Here is a 20,283-nt window from a genome sequence, read left to right as displayed (position 1 = left end):
ATTCAAAAATCAAGACTATTGTCATCCCAAAAGATTATTTTTCTAGGAGCAAAACTGGGCTCACAATCACAAATGGCTTTCTTCACAGAGGAGAAACAACAGCATTTACCAAATTACTTCAAAAGCCTAGCAAAACTTACCCAGCTGACCGCAAGGAAGATCCTGCAGGCCCTGGGTTTCATGGCATCTTGCATTCTTCTGATCCCCCTGGCAAGACTACACATGAGAAAGCTACAATGGTACCTAAAAAGCTTATGGTCTCAACACAACCACAACCTAGAAGACGTAATACCACTCATTCCATGCCTGCAAAGGGAATTTTTGTGGTGGGCTCAAGCAAGCCATTTAAACCAAGTCATGCCTTTCAACAAAGTTCAAGCAAGTCAAACCATTACAACAGACGCCTCAGATCATGGATGGGGGGCACACATGGAGGACAGATGCATTCAAGGTCAATGGACTCCCACGGAAATGCCTCTGCACATAAATCAAAAAGAGATGTTGGCAGTGATACATGCAATAGAAGCCTTTGGAAAATCTCTTCAACAAGGCCATCTGCTAATAAGGACAGACAACACCACTGTCATGTGGTATATAAACAAACAAGGAGGCACTCACTCGTATCCCCTCTGCAGACTAACAATGGCTCTTTGGGAAAAGTCCCTGAAACTGAACATCCATTTGCAATCCCAGTTTGTTCTGGGCAAGGACAATGTTCTGGCGGACAGGTTGAGCAGAAATTTCGTGGATCCACACAAATGGATGCTGCATCCACACATTTTCTCACAAATAACAACTGCATGGGGAAGACCGGACATAGATCTCTTTGCTTCTCATCTCAATCACCACCTGGACAGGTTCTGCTCAAGGACACACCATCCTCTAGCCTGGAGAACGGATGCTCTCTCCTTCAGCTGGAATACCCTAAAAATCTATGCATTCCCTCCTCTGCCATTACTGACCAAGGTGTTACTGAAGATCAAAGCAGAGCAACCAAAAGGAATATTGATAGCTCCAGACTGGCCGAGGCAGCATTGGTATCCCTTGCTACTGAGCATAACTCACACCAAACCGTGGCCCTTGCCCCAATGGCCTCTGCTCCTAACTCAACACAATTACAAGACTGTTCATCAAAACCTGCAAACATTACAACTGACAGCTTGGAGGGTTCCATGACTTTGACCCATGTCCCCCTCTCCGAAAAGGTTCAGGAAATCTTGCCGGAAGCATGCAGACCTTCCACCAGAAAAACCTATTCGGCCAAGTGGAAGAGATTCATCATCTGGAATGCCAAAAAGGGCCAGGATGCATCAGTGATGAGCATACCTCAGATGTTAGAATACTTGGCAGAAATGTTTCATAGTGGCCTCTCATATTCTTCCATTAAAATTCACGCTTCAGCAATCTCAGCAAATTACAACTGTGACCCACCTGTGTTTTCGCATCCCTTGCTAAGACAGTTTCTAAGAGGGATAAAGAATATCAAACCTCCCAGAAAACCACCAGTTCCTGCATGGGACCTCAACTACGTCTTGGAAAAATTAACTCTTCCTCCTTTTGAACCAGCAGCATCTTCAGAAATGCAATTTCTCTCCTGGAAAACGGTCTTCCTGTTGGCAGTTACCTCAGCAAGAAGAGTCTCGGAGATACAGGCCGTCATGGCAGTACCTCCCTTTCTCATTTTTCATCAGGACAGAGTTTCTCTAAGGACCAATCCTTCATTCATGCCAAAAGTGATATCCAGAGTGCCTCTAAATCAAGCAATTCACTTGCCTACTTTCTTTCCCAATCCTCAAAATAAAGGGGAAAAGCTGCTGCATACTTTAGACATACACAGACAATTACGCTACTACTTGGACAGAACAAAGACCACCAGGAAGTCTGACCAACTATTTGTAGCCTATGCTGCCGGAGTGCAAGGAGAGGCAGTCTCCAAACAAACAATTTCAAAATGGATTGGACACTGCATCAGATTCTGTTACTCCTTCCGTGGAAAGGGTGTGCCAGCCAATATTAGGCCACACTCAACCAGAGCTATAGCCACATCCACAGCCTTTCTAAGAGGAGTGGCTACAAAGGACATTCTAGAGGCTGCTACATGGAGCTCCGTGCATACATTTACCAAACACTATAACCTGCCTTTATACTCCAGATCCCGAGCAGGCTTTGCTTCTGCAGTCCTGCAGGGTCTTTTAGCTACACCATCCCTTGCTTAGATCCTACCACCCCCAGCTTGGCTATGGTATTCAACCCATATGTCAGGACTGCAGTTGCATTCTTGAAGGACATAGTACAGTTTTGTACCTACCATAAATGTAGATGTCCGATAGATATGCAACTGCAGTCAAGTTTTCCCTCCCTCTACCCCTCTGCTTTTTTCCTTGGGTCCATTCCCCCTCTCCTTTTTAGCTGGGGATATCTGTTATGGTGTATCTGTTTATTACTGTTGTGCATTTCTGGAATTTTTTGCTTATCCATTCACAAAATTTAGCCTTCCTTGGAGGGCATCTGGCATCTGGGGCAAGAAACACTGAAGAAGATGGCGTCGGCGGATGCCTTTATACTCCAGCCGCTCTGACGTCGGGGAGGAGGCGACATCAGCCGACGCTAGACCCAGACTTTGGAATCCGGCCGACCGAAGGGCTGCCTGAGGCAGGACAACCCATATGTCAGGACTGCAGTTGCATATCTATCGGACATCTACATTTATGGTAGGTACAAAACTGTACTTTCTCCATTCGAGCCAGTATACAAAAAATTGACCCTTTCCGAGCTCCTTTGTCCATTTTAGAGTTTTGACTATGATTTTTAAGGAAGGAGCAGCAGCTGCCACAGTTCGGGTTCAGTTAACCGCCATATCTAATTTCCACCTTGGATTGGATGGGTTAAATATTATGGCCCATAAGTTATCTAAGGTTTTTCTCAAAGGTGTTTTTCACATGAGGCCTCCTGTCAAAACCCTTTATTCTCCCCTGGAATTTGAATTTTATGCTATCTCAAGTAATTCTTCCCCCCTTCGAACCAACATCATCTTGTGATCTCAAATTTTTGTCCTGGAAAACTATTTTTTTAGTGGCTGTTACATCTGCCCGCAGAGTGTCAGAACTTCAAGTATTATCTATCAGACCTCCTTATATGATTTTCCATGCTGATAGAGTATCTGTCAGAACAAACTCCTTTTTGCCTAAAGTCTGTTCTGAGTCTAATATCAATCAGGTCATTGAGTTGCCAGTCTTTTTTCCCAACCATTCCAACAAATTAGAATACATGCACAAACTTGACGTACACAGACAGCTCAGATTTGATCTTGATAGAACTAAGGATATTAGGAAATCAGATCAACTTTTTGTATCTTTTTCATGGGCCAGAAAATGTAAACCAGTGGCTAAAACAACGCTTTCAAAATGGTTATCGGATTGTATCTCATTTGTTCATGCAACTGCTAAACATACCTTTGCCACACAAAGTAAAGGCTCATTCTACATCTTCTGCTTTTCAAGCCAAATTGCCCCTTGATAACATTTGTGCTGCAGCCACTTGGTCTAAGCATCATACTTTTATCACTCATTACAAAGTGGATAAGGCTACCAGGACAGGTCTTCTTTTGGTTCTGCGGTCCTGAAAAATGTACTCCCGTGAGCCACCCAGGATTGCGGGTGCTAGGGGACGCTACCCATCAGTGAGAATAAACGGTGAGATTTAACAACTTTACATAAAGAAGTTATGTACTCGCCATAACGTTCCACGTGAGTTGTTTATCTTGCCTTTATTCTCACGTCCCTCCCTCCATCCCCCTCCTGGCTGACAGTTGACCTAGAGGCTAGTATCATCCTGGTTGTTCAATAATACTACTACTTCTACCTTCTTGGGGACTGCACCCCTTACAGGGGTATATATACATGCAGCAAGCAAGATCTGAGGTAATTCCAGCAGTGCATCATGGGATAAGGGGCTTGGTCTCGAGCTAATGGCAAACCTTGAGCTTTGCTAACGGCTGTGTCAGAGCCGAGGATTGGCTCCGAACCCATCAATGAGAATAAAGGCGAGATAAACAACTCACATGGAACGTTATGGTGAGTACATACCTTTTCTTTGTCCTGGTCTTCTTTCCACGTGGCTGTGCAAGGACATTCCTAGAAGAGATTGCAGACTTTCTCATTGACTCTGCTTATTTGTCACTAACATTTAATTCTACTCTGACATAAGTCTCTGGGTCAAGGATGAGTGAGCGTCTATTGCCAAGTAATTTAATCCTGTTACTCTTGGTGCTTGACTCTCTTGTCCTCAAGTCTTGTATGCCATGTTTCTTGTAGGAGATGTGAGCAATGGGTTGGTCATAATTTCCATCTCATGTGAAGGAAAGGGCATAGTCTGTGACAAATTTGTCTTGGAAGAGCACTGCACTGCCTACCAGGCTGAGATCTTTCTTTAGAAAACAGCCTGCCCAGTGTTCAGCTTCAGACTGACTGTGCTCTTCCAGATGATGGAAAGGTTGTGCAGCCCAACCTGCCTTACTACTTTAAGAGCATGTGCTGCTGCTTATTTTTGTTCTACTGACAAGATTGTTGTCAGATGTACACTTCTACCTTTTGTCCCAAAAGATACTGCATTCCTTTAAACCTGCCCACTACATATTCTCTGGATGGTATTCACTATTTCTGATTGCACTGAGATTGTTGCGGTTGTTTGAATTGAGTGCCTGTCAACTTGTGGCTCAGATTTCGATCAGTGAAGTCTGCTTTTGACCACCTTGATGTATTTGGACCAGTGACATTTCAAATTTTAGTTTTGCTCTTGAGGTTAAGGGTCTTTCCATCTACCTCCAAAGAAGCTTATGTAATCTCTGTTCTCAAGAAACCATTTTTGGATCTTCTAACTTCTTTGGCCTTCCTTTCTTAAGTAAGGTCATTGAGAAAGTTGTCTTCAAGCATCTTTAGAGTCCTCTTAGTCTTTGAGCTCACAGATCAGTTCACTACAGGTTTTACCCTTGCTGTAGTACAGAAGCTGCTTTTTTGGAGTAGTCAGTGAATGTCTAATGACTCAAGACCAGCTATGCTATTCCATATTGGTCATCCAAGAGTCTGTTATATTTCATACAGCTGATCATGGCATTTTGAGTAAGTGTTTACCGTCTTATTGTGATATCTCCTCTGTGGTCATTAAGTGTTCCATATCTTACGTATTTGGCCATTCTCAAAAGGTTTGTTCTAGCCTTGATTCTTCTTTGTCCTACCTTCTTGAGTGTGCAGTACCACAGGGCTATGTTGTAGGCCTCACTGTTTGCATTCTATATGCAGATTTACCTCAGCATTCCGAAGGTGATATGACAACTGTTTGTGTGAATGATGCTCTAGAAGCCATACACTCGTGGCGTTCTTGTAATTTTTTTGAAACTGAATACCTCCCAAATCGAGGCTGTGGCAGTCAATGCTACCTTGAGGAATACCTGTGCATCGTTGTTTCTGAAGTGCATCCTATATGGTGGCAGTAAACTTGAGTTTGGTGAAAGGGTGCAAAACCAGCTGGATTATTTTAATACCCTCTATGTGGGACTTGCACTAACTTAACCATTTGCCAATGATAGACTTCTGCTGGCATGGCTTGTTACAAGTGTATTATACTTTCATTGATTACCAGATTGGTGCAGAATTATCTGTAAAATTCTAGAGTTGTTATATTTGTCCATTCATGTCTTTGTCCCACTTACCTGAAAGAGCTGATTGTACCAGATAGCCCTGCCTGAATTTTGCGGTGTGCCTTTTAGTTGCTATTGGTGGTTCTACGGGTGTGACTTGATACTTATGGTGCGTGTTCTTAAACTGTGCAGGTCCCACACTTCTGAAACCTGCTACCAGGGTGATTCTGGGAGTGTCAGTCTTGCCTGGTTTTCACATGGCAATTAAAACCCATATTTATGAAATGATTTTCAACAGGATGGAATGATTTGAGTTTGTCTAGTTTTTAAGCTGAATACATTGGCTAAATGCTTTTACTTGGTAAATTTGTGTGCAACTATTTCCATGTTTTGTAATTGATATTTTGTTATATAACACTTAAAAATTTGAAGTTAAAGGTGGGTTGGAAATTATAGCTAGAACTAAAAAAATGTAAGCAGTCTGGATCCATCAGAAAGCTAGTAAAATGTGAAAAGGGTACAGTTTTAACATTAGTTTCAAAAAATGTATGTAAAGCTACCAAAACGCAAGATTTTTAGCTTAGATTTTCAATTTATAATCTATGGATCACTGCCACCTAAACTGTTACATTAAATTTGTGCAACTTTGATAAAAAAATTTGATTTATGGAATACTTAGAAACAACATTGACAAATAGAATTGGGCAAAACAACATGCAGCAGTTTGGAAGAGGGTTCCCTAAAATGACTGCTCTGAAAGTTTTACTAAAATTTCACATCATTAAAAAGTTACAACCCTGTATAATAATGTATTGGTTACAGTAGGTGAAGAAATTGTCTTGTATTAAAACACAGTACAAAAACCCGCGGTGGTGGTGCTGCGGTAGCGTTGTAGCCTCACAGTAAGACGCTGTCCGGTTCCATTCTCAGTTAGAGCATCTTCTGCGTGGAGACATGCGTGAATGGGTGTACCTTCGTTGAAGGTTGTGCGTCAGGGCTGGTAATTCGGCACGTAAAAATCAACTACCAATCATTAGTGGACCAGAGTTCCGCTCTGGTGACCCCTAACCGGGAAAAGCCGAAAGACACAACAATTAAAACACAGTACAAAATATATAGATGTTAAACCTAAACTACTAATTATTAAATGCAAACTGAAAAAAAAATTAAGACACTTGGGAATGTCCTTCAGGCTGTTGTCTCACTTCTTGGCATGCTTTATTGTCTGTACCAAGCACATCCTTTTTTGTCATGTTGCCTACACGCGCGCACACACACACACACACACAAACACACACACACACACACACACACACACACACACACACACACACACACACACACACACACACACACACACCGTATACTTGGTTGTATATGTACTTAAACACAAACACTAGACAGGTATGCATAGGAAGAGAGTCATAGTATTAAAATGCTACTTAACCGAGACATTAATATTAAATGTGGGTGATGATGTCCTTCAAGAATGCAACTGCAGTCCTTACATATGGGTTGTCCTGCCTCAGGCAGCCCTTCAGTCGGCCGGATTCCAAAGTCTGGGTCTGGCGTTGGCTGATGTCGGCCTCCACCTGACGTCAGAGCGGCCAGGGTATAAAAGCATCAGTCGACGCCATCTTCTTCAGTCTTTCTTGCTGCGCGGTGCCCTAAGCAGAAGCAGTTCGCAAGTGCTGGTCGGCCAGCTCCTGTGTTTTCAGATACCGAAGTCATCAAAAAGCTAAGTACCCCATTGGGGAACCTTTTCTTGCCTCAGCCGATGTCAGATAAAACTGCAAAAGTTAATAATTGCTTGTCTTGTGGTAAACAAATACCTCATAAGGACTTCCATTCTTACTTCCTTCCCTGCCTCGGCCCAGACCACGACGCCTCGGCCTGTGCTGCCTGTGCTTGCTTCATTAAGCGCACACTTAGGCGCCGGGCAGAATTTGCTGTAGACTTTTTTGGAGAAAATTTCTCCTATATCATGCCGTCGGAACTACCGACAGCACATACTTCCAAAAAACGGAAGGACCGGGACCGACATCTGCGGCCCGCGACTTCCACCGACACCACTCTAAAGCCTACCGCGAGTGCATCGGTCTCTTTGGAGGCGGTAATTCTACCTCTCCAGGCTGACGACACCGTTTTATCGCTCACTTCGGTACCGGAGGCTACCCCGGTGCCGGTTGTTGATTTTCCCCCTGAAACCGAAGCCCAAGATTTGCCTGGCACCATACCGGTGGACAAAGTTACTCCAGCACGTGGGGCAGCAAGGCCTCCTGTGCCTATGTCCATTAAGGCCTACACACGTGCTAAGGCTGCCAGCCAGGCTGTCTCTCCCTCCTAGATTTTTCCCACAGGGTTCAACTACTGATAAACAGATCATGACTTTAGCTGCAGATCTAATTTCTTTAATCAGAGGCTCTCAGGCTCATCCAGACAGAGGTTCTCAGCCGCCTTCAGACAAAAGGCCTATGGTTGAGCAGGTGGATACTCTTTCCTCAGAGGAGGCCTCTGGTGAGTCAGACCATTCAGATTCCCAGGAAGAATCGTTCCCGGCCTACGAGGATTCGGATGCTGATGAATCCATTCCCTCTGCCTCTCCTCCTGAGGATATTTCTTTCGGGGAGATTCTCCACTCCATGAGAGAGCATTTTCAGTGGCAGGGCCAGGATTTCTCCGACTCCAGGAAAAGGCTTCGGACTTTCCTTAAGTTACCCCAGCACAGGCCTTTAGCTATACCCCCAGTGTTAGATGTATTGGATGATGTGTTCTCAGACTCCAGTACTTCTCCTGATTCTCTCCCCCCTGCTCCGGTCAAGCCGGACAGATATTACAGGGTTCCTGAATCCCATAAACATCTCTTTAAGGCACACTCTGTTGATCTAGAAACTATTTCTCAGGGGCCCAAAGGAGTGGCCACCTCCACGGCCAAAAATCCCTTGCCCGCAGACAGGGAATCTAGGTCCCTGGAGAGGTGGGGTAAAAAAGTTTATACTTCATCCACCCTTGCCATGTGGGCACTTAACTGTCTTTTTCATATGTTTCAGTATCAGGATTTCTTGATGGATGATTTACAAAAATTAGCCTCTCCTGAGCCTTTGGATAGAAAGGCCTTGCAGTATTTGGTACATAATACTCAGCAGGTTAGCAATCATTTTCTTCAGTGTGGTTATGATGCATTGGAAGCTTCATGTAGGTCAGCTATGACAGGGGCCGTCATACGTAGACATGCTTGGTTGAAAGAACAGACATTGCCAGATCATGTTAAAATAAAGCTTCTAGATGCACCTCTGGAAAAAGAATAAGCTATTTGGTGCTAATGCACAGGGTGTGTTGAAATCAATAGAGGAAAAGGCTAAATCAGTACAAACAGTCAAAGATTCCCTCCAGGTTCAGCCACCAAGGTTCAGCAGGAATTGGCCTTCAAAGAATTGGTCCTTTCCAGACACTGACAAGTTCCAAAGGGGAAAAAACAGGCGTGCTCGAGGTAGAGGGCAATACCGAGGCTCCTACAGGGGCCGCCAATGGCAACCAACAAATCAGAGAAGTGGCGCTGCTCCACAGGTACAACCACAATGGCTTGACTTTGACACCGCCGACCAAGGCTCAAAGAGAAGCACCTTTAGGCAGAAAATTATCCTTATTTTCAAAAAATTGGCACGTGTTTACAAAGGACAAATGGATTTTGGACTTAATAGACAAAGGTTGCAGGTTCCACTTCCATACCTTACCAGCAAGACAAGGCATGCCAAACCTGCCACACAATCAAAGGGCAGAGGTACTCTTACAAGTGTCAAAGCTACCACAAATCAAAACAGTCGAAAAGGTTCCTCCTCATGAACAAGGCCAGGGATTCTACTCAAGACTGTTCCTTGTTCCAAGAAAAGAAAAGCAATGGAGACCTATACTGGACTTGTCCGCTCTAAACATTTTTCTCATTGTGCCAAAATTCAAAATGCTGACGTTACAGCAACTCCTTCCCATGCTGGGCAAGGGGTCTTGGCTGGTTACTCTGGACCTCAAGGAGGCATACCTGCATGTCCCAATCAGACACAGCTGCAGAAGATACCTCAGATTCTTGCAGGGCCAGAGCGTTATCAATTCTCAGCATTGCCTTTTGGCTTATCTACTGCACCCAGAGTATTCACGAAATGCCTGGCATCAGTAATTGCGCACTGCAGACTCCAGGGGATACAAATATACCCTTACCTGGACGACTGCCTTATTCAAGCGGACAGCAAGCAAGCCTTGATAAGAAACTTGGATTATGTCATTCATCTACTGCAGGCTTTGGGATACACAGTCAACTTTCAAAAATCAAGACTACTACCATCCCGACAATTAACTTTTCAAGGAGCCAAACTGGACACAGATTCACAAATGGTTTTCCTCACAGAAGAAAAACAAGAACAATTACCAGTTTACTTCAAAAGCCTAGCAAAGCACACCCAGATGACTGCAAGGAAGATCCTGCAGGCCCTGGATTACATGGCATCTTGCATTCTTCTGATTCCACTGGCAAGACTACACATGAGAAAACTACAATGGTACCTAAAAAGTTTATGGTCTCAACACAGCCACAACTTAGAAGCAATCTATTCCACTCATTCCATGTCTACAAAAGGAATTTTTGTGGTGGGCACAAGCAAGCCTGCTAAACAAAGGCATGTCCTTCAGCAAACCTCAAGCAAGCCAAACCATTACAACAGACGCCTCAGATCATGGATGGGGGGGCGCACATGGAGGGCAGATGCATTCAAGGGCTATGGGCTCCCCGGGAATTGCATCTGCACATCAATCAAAAAGAGATGCTGGCAGTGATTCATGCAATCGAGGCCTTCAGAAAATTTCTTCAAGATCATCTGTTAATAAGGACAGACAACACCACTGTTATGTGGTACCTAAACAAACAGGGAGGCACCAATTCTTACCCCCTCTACAGACTAACAATGACTCTTTGGGAAAAGTCCCTGAAACTGAACATACAGTTGCAATCTCAGTTTGTTCCAGGCAAGGACAATGTTCTGGCGGACAGTCTAAGCAGAAACATTATGGATCCGCACGAATGGATGTTGCATCCAGACATTTTTTCACAAATAACTCATGCATGGGGAAGGCCGGACATAGATCTCTTTGCCTCGCACCTCAATCATCATCTGAAGAAGGTTTGCTCAAGGACACACCATCCTCAAGCCTGGAGAATGGATGCTCTCTCCTTCAGCTGGAATTCTCTAACAATCTATGCATTCCCACCTCTACCATTAATGACCAAGGTGTTACTGAAGATCAAAGCAGAACAACCGAAGGGCATTTTGATAGCTCCAGACTGGCCGAGGCAGCACTGGTATCTATTACTAAGGAGCATAACTCGCACCAAGCCATGGCCTCTGCTTATAACTCAGCACGCAGGCCTTCCACCAGAAAAACTTATTCAGCCAGCAGGCCTTCCACCAGAAAAACTTATTCAGCCAAATGGAAGAGATTCAACATCTGGAATGCCAGCAGGAGTCAGGATGCATCCGTAATGAGCATCCCACAGATACTAGAATACTTGGCAGAAATGCTTCACAATGGCCTTTCATATTCTTCCATAAAAATACACGCTTCAGCAATTTCAACAAAATACAACTGTGATCCACCTGTGTTTTCACATCCTTTGCTAAGACAGTTTCTAAGAGGGATAAAGAATATCAAACCTCCAAGGAAACCACCAGTGCCTGCATGGGACCTCAACTTCGTCTTGGAAAAATTAACCCTCCCACCTTTTGAGCCAGCAGCATCTTCAGAATTGCAATTTCTCTCCTGGAAAACGATTTCCTGTTGTCAATTACTTCAGCAAGAAGAGTCTCGGAGATACAGGCCCTCATGGCAGTACCTCCATTTCTCATTTTCCATCAGGACAGAGTCTCTTTAAGAACCAATCCTTCATTCATGCCAAAGGTGATATCCAGGGTTTCTCTAAATCAAGCAATTCATCTGCCTACTTTCTTCCCAATCCTCAAAATAAAGGAGAAAAGCTTCTGCACACTTTGGACATACATAGACAATTGTGCTACTACTTGGACAGAACAAAGGCCAACAGAAAGTCAGACCAACTATTTGTAGCCTACGCAGCTGGAGTACAAGGAAAGGCAATTTCCAAGCAAACAATTTCAAAATGGATTGGAAACTGCATCAGATTCTGCTACTCTTTCCATGGAAAAGGTGTGCCAGCCAATATCAGGCCACACTCCACCAGAGCTACAGCCACCTCCACAGCCTTTCTAAGAGGAGTGGCTACTAAGGACATTCTAGAGGCTGCTACATGGAGCTCTGTGCATACATTTTCCAAGCATTACAACCTGCCTTTATATTCCAGATCCCGAGCAGGCTTTGCTTCGGCAGTCCTGCAGGGCATTTTAGCTACACCATCCTTATCTTAGATCCTACCACCCCCAGCTTGGCTATGGTATTCAACCCATATGTAAGGACTGCAGTTGCATTCTTGAAGGATATAGTACAGTTTTGTACCTACCATAAATGTAGATGTCCGATAGATATGCAACTGCAGTCAGGTTTCCCTCCCTCCTACCCCTCTGTTATTCTCTTTTTTGGGTCCACTCCCCCTTTCTCAAATTAGATGGGGATGTCTGTTATGGTGTATCTGTTTATTACTGTTGTGCATGTATGGATTTTTTATCCATTCTCTAACTTTAGCCTTCCTTGGAGGGCACCTGGCATCTGGGGCAAGAAACACTGAAGAAGATGGCGTCGACTGATGCTTTTATACCCTGGCCGCTCTGACGTCAGGTGGAGGCCGACATCAGCCGACACCGGACCCAGACTTTGGAATCCGGCCGACCGAAGGGCTGCCTGAGGCAGGACAACCCATATGTAAGGACTGCAGTTGCATATCTATCGGACATCTACATTTATGGTAGGTACAAAACTGTACTTTCTTCATGTTTCACTGTTGCAGTCATCACACTTGGATTATCTGCCTACAGGTAGCCCTCAGTCAGCCCGAATACGAAAGTCTTAGTATTTCTGTGACGGATGCTGTCTCTTCTTCCATGACGTCAGGTCATCAGGGGTATAAAACAGGCAGCTTGATGCCATTACATCAGTCTTTCTTGCCGAGGAGGAGCCCGAAGCAGAAGCAGTTCGCAAGTGCCAGTCGGCCGCTACCTGAAATTTTAATCCTGAAGTCTTCTAAAGCTAAGTACCCCGTTGGGGATCCTTTTTTCTTGCTCTAACCGATGTCAGAAAAAGTTAACAATTGTCTTGTCTGTGGAAAGCAAATACCTCACAGAGATTTTCATTCTTACTGCATCACCTGCTTAGGCACACACCACGACGTCCCTCGCTGTCGGTTTTGTGCCTTGTTTAACGCCCGAACCATTTGTTGTTGGGCTATCTTTGTCACTAAATTCTTTCACTCTCATTCTCAATATTCCAAAATGGCTTCGATAAGCCATCCGACTCTGATCTTCCAAAAAAATGTAAGGACAGAAACAGACCACATAGGTCCAAAACTACCGCCGATGCTTCCGTTAAGCTAGTCGCCAGTCCGCTGGTACTCAATGAGGCGCCTTTGCAGCCCCTGATACCTGTTTCTGTGGATTCACAGGCCTCTGCTGAGACCCATTCGAAGTCCGGTATGCCGCGAGATGCTTCTTTGACTATGGAACCTGTGGATGTCTCTACCTTGGATGGGTCTGGAGCCACTGTGCAGCCACCGGCTTCTGAGGATGTATTCCATCCTACTGATGTTCGAATCAAACCGACTTCTTTTTTAGCCAAAACTACCGAGTTTCTTGGGCCCAGAGTATGCACTACGCCTAGAAAACCAACGACCAAAGCGCATGCTCAAGCTCCCATGCCACAAAAACAAATGCTTAGAATGGCTGAAGACCTTATTACCCTAATTAGGAGAAGTCAGCCTTCCCCTGCTAAGAGACAAAGAATTGAGTTTCCTTCTGACTCTCTACAGACCAGGAGTGCGATAACTCCAACCCTTCTGATTATCAGGACATGCCCTTATCAACCTATGAGGATTCTGATGCAGAGGAATCCATTCCCTCTGCCTCTCCTCCAGAGGATTTTTCTTTTGGTGAAACCTTTGCATACTTTAAGAGAGCATTTCCACTGGGAATTTCAAGACTGCTCTCAGTCCAAAAAGAGACTCCGGGAATTTTTAGAGTTGCCTCAGCACAGGTCTCTAGCTATACCCCGTCCTCGATGTTGTAGATTTTTTTTTTGGAATCCAGTCTTACTCCAGATACGTTACTCCCCCGGCCACTAGGAAACCTGACAGGTACTACAGAGTACCTGATTCCCACAAAATTATTTTCAAGAATACTATTGCTTATCCAGAGACCATTTCCCAGGGACATAAAGGTATTAAGGCTACTACATCCAAAAATCCTACCCCCTTCAGACAGGGATTCCAGAGCTTTAGACAGATGGGGTAATAAGGTGTATACCACTGCAACTCTTGCCATCAGGGCATTGAATTGCCAGTTTCACATGTTGGAAGTACCAGCAACATATTGTGGAACTAATTAAACAAAAATGGTATTTCCAGATTGTGCAGAAAATAAAGATTTACAAGAGCTAATGCATTCTGCAAACCAAGTTAGTAAGCATACCTTGCAGTGTGGCTTTGATGCCCTAGAAGCATCTTGCAGGGCTGCAGTCACTGGTTCTGTACTGAGAAGGCATGCTTAGCTGAAGGAACAGTCCTTGCCAGATCATGTCAAATCCAAATTAATAGATGCTTCTTTAAATAAGGACTGTTTGGCACCAAAGCAGAAGTTCTTAAAAAGATGGAAGAAAAAGCTAAATATATGCAAACTGTTAAAGAATTCGTACAAGTGCAACCGCCTAGATTCAGTAGGCATTGGCCTTCAAAAAAAAACTGGTCCTTTCAGGCCTCCCCAGACAAGACCCAGGGGAAACAGGCTACCCAGACTACAGTCTCAGGGTATGCAGAGATCTAAACAATGGAGTGCCCCCACCCCAAAAACAGGGAGTGGTAAGCTGCCCCCCTATGGAAAAAGTTCACAATGACTTCTTAATTCTCCTTCCCAGCCCTGCCCAACTGCGTTTGCCGCTAGGAGGAAAACTTGCCCTTCATGCAAAAAAACTGGATGTCCATTACTCAGGACCAATGGGTCTTCAACATTGTTTCCCAGGGGTACAAATTCTACTTCCATTCACTGACAACCCCAAGCGGGTTTCCAGATCTTCCTCCAAACCAGTGGACAGAGGCTCAAAACCAAGTACTTTCCCTGCTCAGTGTCAGAGCTATTCAATCTGTTCCAGTAGAACAAAAGGGGTCAGGGTTTCTACTCCAGACTTTTCCTGGTGCCCAGAAAAGAGGCTGTTGGTGCCCAATCCTGGATCTTTCAGTTATCAACACCTTCCTGGTGGTCCCAAAATTCAAGATGCTTACCCTGCAACAGCTTCTCCCTATGTTAGCCAAGGATGCCTGGTTCGTCACTCTAGACTTAAAAGAAGCTTATCTGCACATCCCCATAAGGGAGTTGTGCAGGAAATATCTACATTTCAGGGCAGGCTCTATGCACTATCAGTTCTCTTCCACTTCCCTTATCTACTGCAGCCATAGTATTCACAAAGTGCCTGGCTCCAGCCATTGCATACTGAAGGCGGAGAAATGTCCATATTTTCCCATACTTGGATGACTGCCTGATTCAGGCGGACAGTCAGGAATTGCTACTTCAGCACCTGGCATTTGTAAAAAGCCTTCTCACTTCATTGGGGTACACTATCAATGAAAAGGAATCACAACTGGTACCCAGTCAAAAGATTGTATTCCTGGGAGCAAGCTTGGACACAACTTGCCAGATGGCATTTCTCACTTCAGAAAAACAGTTTTATTTGACAAACTACTTCAAACAAATGGCCACCAGAACCCAGCTATCTGCAAGAAAAATACTGCAAGCCCTAGGGTTCATGGCCTAATGCATTCTGCTAATTCCATATGCAAGACTGCATATGAGGAAACTTCAAAAAAAGTCTTTGGTGCCAACATTCTCAGGACCTGGAAGCAGTCGTTCCTATCAAACCTTGTCTAAGGGCAGAGTTCCTTTGGTGGGCAGAAGCATGCAACCACAACAAGGGACTGCATTTCACTCAACCACTCGCCGCCCAAACCCTGACAACAGACACATCAGACTATGCATGGGGGGGGGGGCTCACATGGCAGGCAAATGCATTCAGGGCCACTGGAGCCCAGGGCAGATTCTCCTGCACATCAATCAGAAAGAGATGCTGGCTGTACAGAATGCTCTGACAGCTTTCAGATACTTAATCCTTCCAGGACAACTGCTGATAAAAACAACACCACAGTTATGTGGTACATAAACAAGCAGGAGAGAACCCATTCTTACCCACTCTGCAAGTTAGCCATGGCCCTGTGGAACACAGCCTTGGGCAACCAAGTGCATCTGCAAGCTCAATTCCTGCCAGGCAAACAAAATTTACTGGCAGACGACTTGAGCAAAAATCTGCTAGACCCACACGAGTGGAAAATGGAACCCAACACCTTCAACCTTCTGATCCAGAGATGGGGGACACCGGAGGTGGATCTCTTTGCCTCCCCTGAGAACCACCAGTTAAGCAAATACTGCGCCAGGAACCCTCACAGCATTGCCTGGAAGGTGGATGCCCTATCCTTTCAATGGGAAAACCTCTCAATCTATGCCTTTCCCCCTCTGCCCCTTCTCTCAAGAGTTTTACTTCAGATAAGACAAGAAAGGCCAAAGACAGTTATGATTTCCCCGGACTGGCAATGCCAGCAGTGGGTACCCACTCCTGCGCAGCCTGACAATGGTGCCACCCTGGCACTTGCACCAGACTCCTACCTTGCTGTCTCAGCAGGATGGACAGATTTTGCATCCACAATTGCAAACCCTAAACCTTGCAGCCAGGCTTATCCCTTGAATACCCCACCAGCAACCCTCAGCAAACAGGTGCTGGACGTCCTTCTTGAAGCCAGAAGACCTAGTACTAGGAAATCGTATGCTGAAAAGTGGAAAAGATATTGTTCGTAGAATCAGTGTAAAGGAAAGTGCACAGCTGTGCCCCCACTTCTAATCCTGGATTTCCTAGTAGAGCTACTCCACAGAGGCTTATCCTCCTCCATTAAGATTCATGCCTCTGCCATCTCAGCTCATTGTAATATTGAGCCACCTCTATTTTCTCACCCTCTTATCAAACAGTTCCGGAGAGGGGCTAACAACTTAAGGCCCCCCCAGGAGAGCACCCACCCCTGCTTGGGACCTTAACTTTGGACTGGAAAAGCTCACGCTTCCCCCTTTTGAACTTGCTGCCTCAACAGTTAAAATTCCTCTCTTTAAAAACAGCCTTGCTTTTAGCCATAACTTCAGCTAGAAGAGTGTCGTGAGTCACAGGGAGTAATGGCTGTGGAACCCTTCATTATTTTCCATGATGACAGGGTTTCCTTCAGGACTAACCCGTCCTATATGCCTAAGGTGTGGTGTCCAGTGTGGCTCTAAACCAATCCATCCACTTACCAACCTTCTTCCCTAACCCTCCGAATAAAGGGGAAAGGATCCTGCACTCCTTGGACGTGCATAGACAGCTCAGGTTCTACCTTGACAGGACTAAGCCTTTCAGAAAGTCTAACTAGCTGCTACTCAGCTTTGCTACAGGGGCAGAGTGTAAGGCCATTTAAAAAAAAAAAAACATTTCCAAATGGATAGCTTACTGCATCCATTTCTGCTACAAGCACCATGGAAAACCTACCCCACAGGGGTCAGAACACATTCCACTAGGACTACTTCCACCTCTTCAGCATTTCTCAGGGGAGTACCTACCAGGGACATCCTGGAAGCTGCAACCAGGAGTTCTGTACACACCTTCACCAAGTATTACCACTTGCCTATCTTTTCCAAATCCAGGGCTGGATTGCTACAGCAGTCTTGCAAGGCCTACTAGGCAGCCCTAACACTTCTTGACTGCCTCCACTCATCCTTGGCTTTGGGAATCAGCCCAAGTGTGATGACTGCAACAGTGAAACTCTAAGAACATAGTACAGTTGTGTACACTTACCATAAATGTAGAAGTTCAAGTGTATTCACTGTTGCAGTCCTGGTTTCACTCCCTCCAGCCCCCTGGCTTTCTCTGTCTTTCTGCCTCTCCTCTCTATGGCCATTCCCGATGGCATTGGTATTTACTTTTTACTGGTGGTGTTCCCCACCATATACTAGCTCCCTATTTTGGGGCTCCTGACATTTGGGGCAAGAAAAACTGATGTAATGGTGTCGGCTGCCTGTTTTATACCCCTGACAACCTGACATCATGGAAGAAGCGACAGCATCCGACACACAGGATACTAAGACACTGGTATTCGGGCCGACTGAGGGCTACCTGCAGGCAGATATCCCAAGTGTGATGACTGCAACAGTGAATACACTCGAACATCTACATTTAAGGTAAGCGTACACAACTGTACTTTGTGTGTCCAGTCTTCATAAAATGTGGAAGGAGAAAACTGATAACTTATTTCTCTGGCTGCACATGTCAGCAGTATTTCAGTGTCATATTTTTAGAGCTGGAGTAATCACGTGTGATCTGCACTTTTCTTCAGTCCTTGTACATAGAAGATGGTTTATTTCTTTCTGTCTGGTAATAGTGTTTTTAACAAATTCGTCCAGCACTCCAATGTGAGATGTGCAAAACTTATTTATTAATCGTTAAAGTAGCCCAAGTTAAGCACTATAATAATAGTGCAATAATCAATTTAAAATAATGGTAAACAAGCCGGTTTAGGCACTGTGGCCTTCATCAGTGTATTTTACATAAGAAAGAACTACAACAAAATATATAGTGACCTGTCCCGCCTATTTCTGCTGTGATTGGATACTTGTAAATGCTAATTTCATTAAGACCTGGTGGAAATATCCCTCCAAGTTTAATGATCTAATTATTTTCATTTTTATTTAATATATTGTGCCAAGAAGGTTGGTTGACCATGCCATATACCATCAGTAGTAATTCATTGCTGTGGGTGGCTGCGGTGGTGCAGCAGCGGTTAGCATTGCCACCTCACAGCAAGAGGTTCTCTAGTTCGATCCTCGGCTGGGGTGCCTTCTGTGCGGAGTCTGCATGTCTTCCCTGTGGTCGTGTGGGTTTCCTCCGGGTGCTCCGGTTTCCTCCCACATCCCAAAGACTTGCTGTAGGTGGATTGGGCACTCTAAATTGGCCCTAGGTGTGCGTGCGTGTGTCTGCCTTCTGTGGAAGGTTGACCGCTGGGCTGGCAACTTGACACCATAAAACTCCACTGCCAATCATGAGCAGACAGGTGTTCCGCTGTGGCGACCCCTAACCGCGAAAAAGCCAAAAGAAGTAGTAGTAATTCATTGCTTTACTTTCAGTTGCTGCAGTGTCAGGTGCTGCAGTATGTCTGCTCTCTCTCTCTTCTCCCAGTTTCTGCATGCATTATGGATATTTGTGTTTAGAACTTCTGTTTTTAGCTGCACTGCAAGCTTTTCCAGTCTCATGACTGTCATATAATCAGCAACGGTTAAACTACAACATTACTCTATTATTGTTTTGGACAATGCATTTCACTTATGATTTACATAGTTGGGTAGTGGGCATCATCGATCAGTGCACAGCTGACCAGATTATGCCCCACTAGATTTCACCAAACAGCTGTGTTCCATACCCCATTTCTGTTGTATTCCTACTCTGATGTTGCCCATTCTTGGGGGGGGGGGCAAAAAGGTCAGTTTGTTTTATTGCAAAGCATGATTACTTTTTACCTGAGGGTGCACAGCTTTAGAATTAAAATTTAAAAAGTAGGTTTGGGGGTGCAGTCCCTATTGTGTGATAGCATGATGGCTTGCCGTTCGCTAAAACATAGGTTAGATAATTCACTGCACTGGAAGTAGTAATTGAGCTCATCTGGAGTGCATATTTTACACAGATTAGATGACAGTGATTTTTTAGAACATTTGTCAGTGCTTTTCTGTTAAGGTTGAGAGTAAAGTTTTCTGTTTTGTAAATTTCCTTGATATTACTAGTGTGGGTAAATAGCAACTTATAGGTAATAGTATGGACAGTTTGGTGTTTGGCCAAGTTTGTGTCAGTTCAAGTTGAGTCATGTGAAACACATTTTTTCCTGACTCTTGCTTTCTGCATTGCTGCTGTTAATACCATGCAGCAGCTGCATCTTGCAACTAGCCAAAAGTTGATTTGTAAATATAAAACAGAGTACCCGCAAACTACAACATGGAGGTAATCCCCTGAAATCTGAAGAAGAAATAAGGGATCTAGTGACCCAAGTAGATAGTCAGCTTTCCTTTGATAACCATGTTGCCAAAGTGGTTAGAAAATCCTTTTATGTGACCCATCTGATCACAAAAGGGTTTGCATCAAAATCTAAGGATGTAATGGTGCCCCTCTACTCTTCCCTAATCAGACCCATTATTGAGTACAATGCACCAATTGGAATGTACCTGGCTAGACATCTCCATCAGCTGGAGAGACCACAAAGGTACCTAACCAAGAGGATTACTGGCCTCAAACAGTTGCCCTAAGCAGCACGATTGAAAAAGCTGACTGTTCTCTGTTGCATACCACTTTCTCAGAGGCGATCTCTGTCTAACGTACAG

General features: G+C 44.6%; 1 protein-coding gene across 2 annotated transcripts in view; it reads left to right on the top strand.

Annotated features, from left to right (window-relative positions):
- The window catches only part of CERT1 (ceramide transporter 1), a 2,527,843-nt gene that overhangs the window by 883,394 nt on the left and 1,624,166 nt on the right, over positions 1–20,283 (top strand). The gene's annotated exons all lie outside the window — the stretch shown is intronic.

This window comes from Protopterus annectens, chromosome 2.part2 (assembly GCF_019279795.1).
Source record: "Protopterus annectens isolate FY-2018-M chromosome 2.part2, PAN1.0, whole genome shotgun sequence".
NCBI lineage: Eukaryota > Metazoa > Chordata > Ceratodontiformes > Protopteridae > Protopterus > Protopterus annectens.
This window is presented reverse-complemented; position numbering and strand designations above follow the sequence as displayed.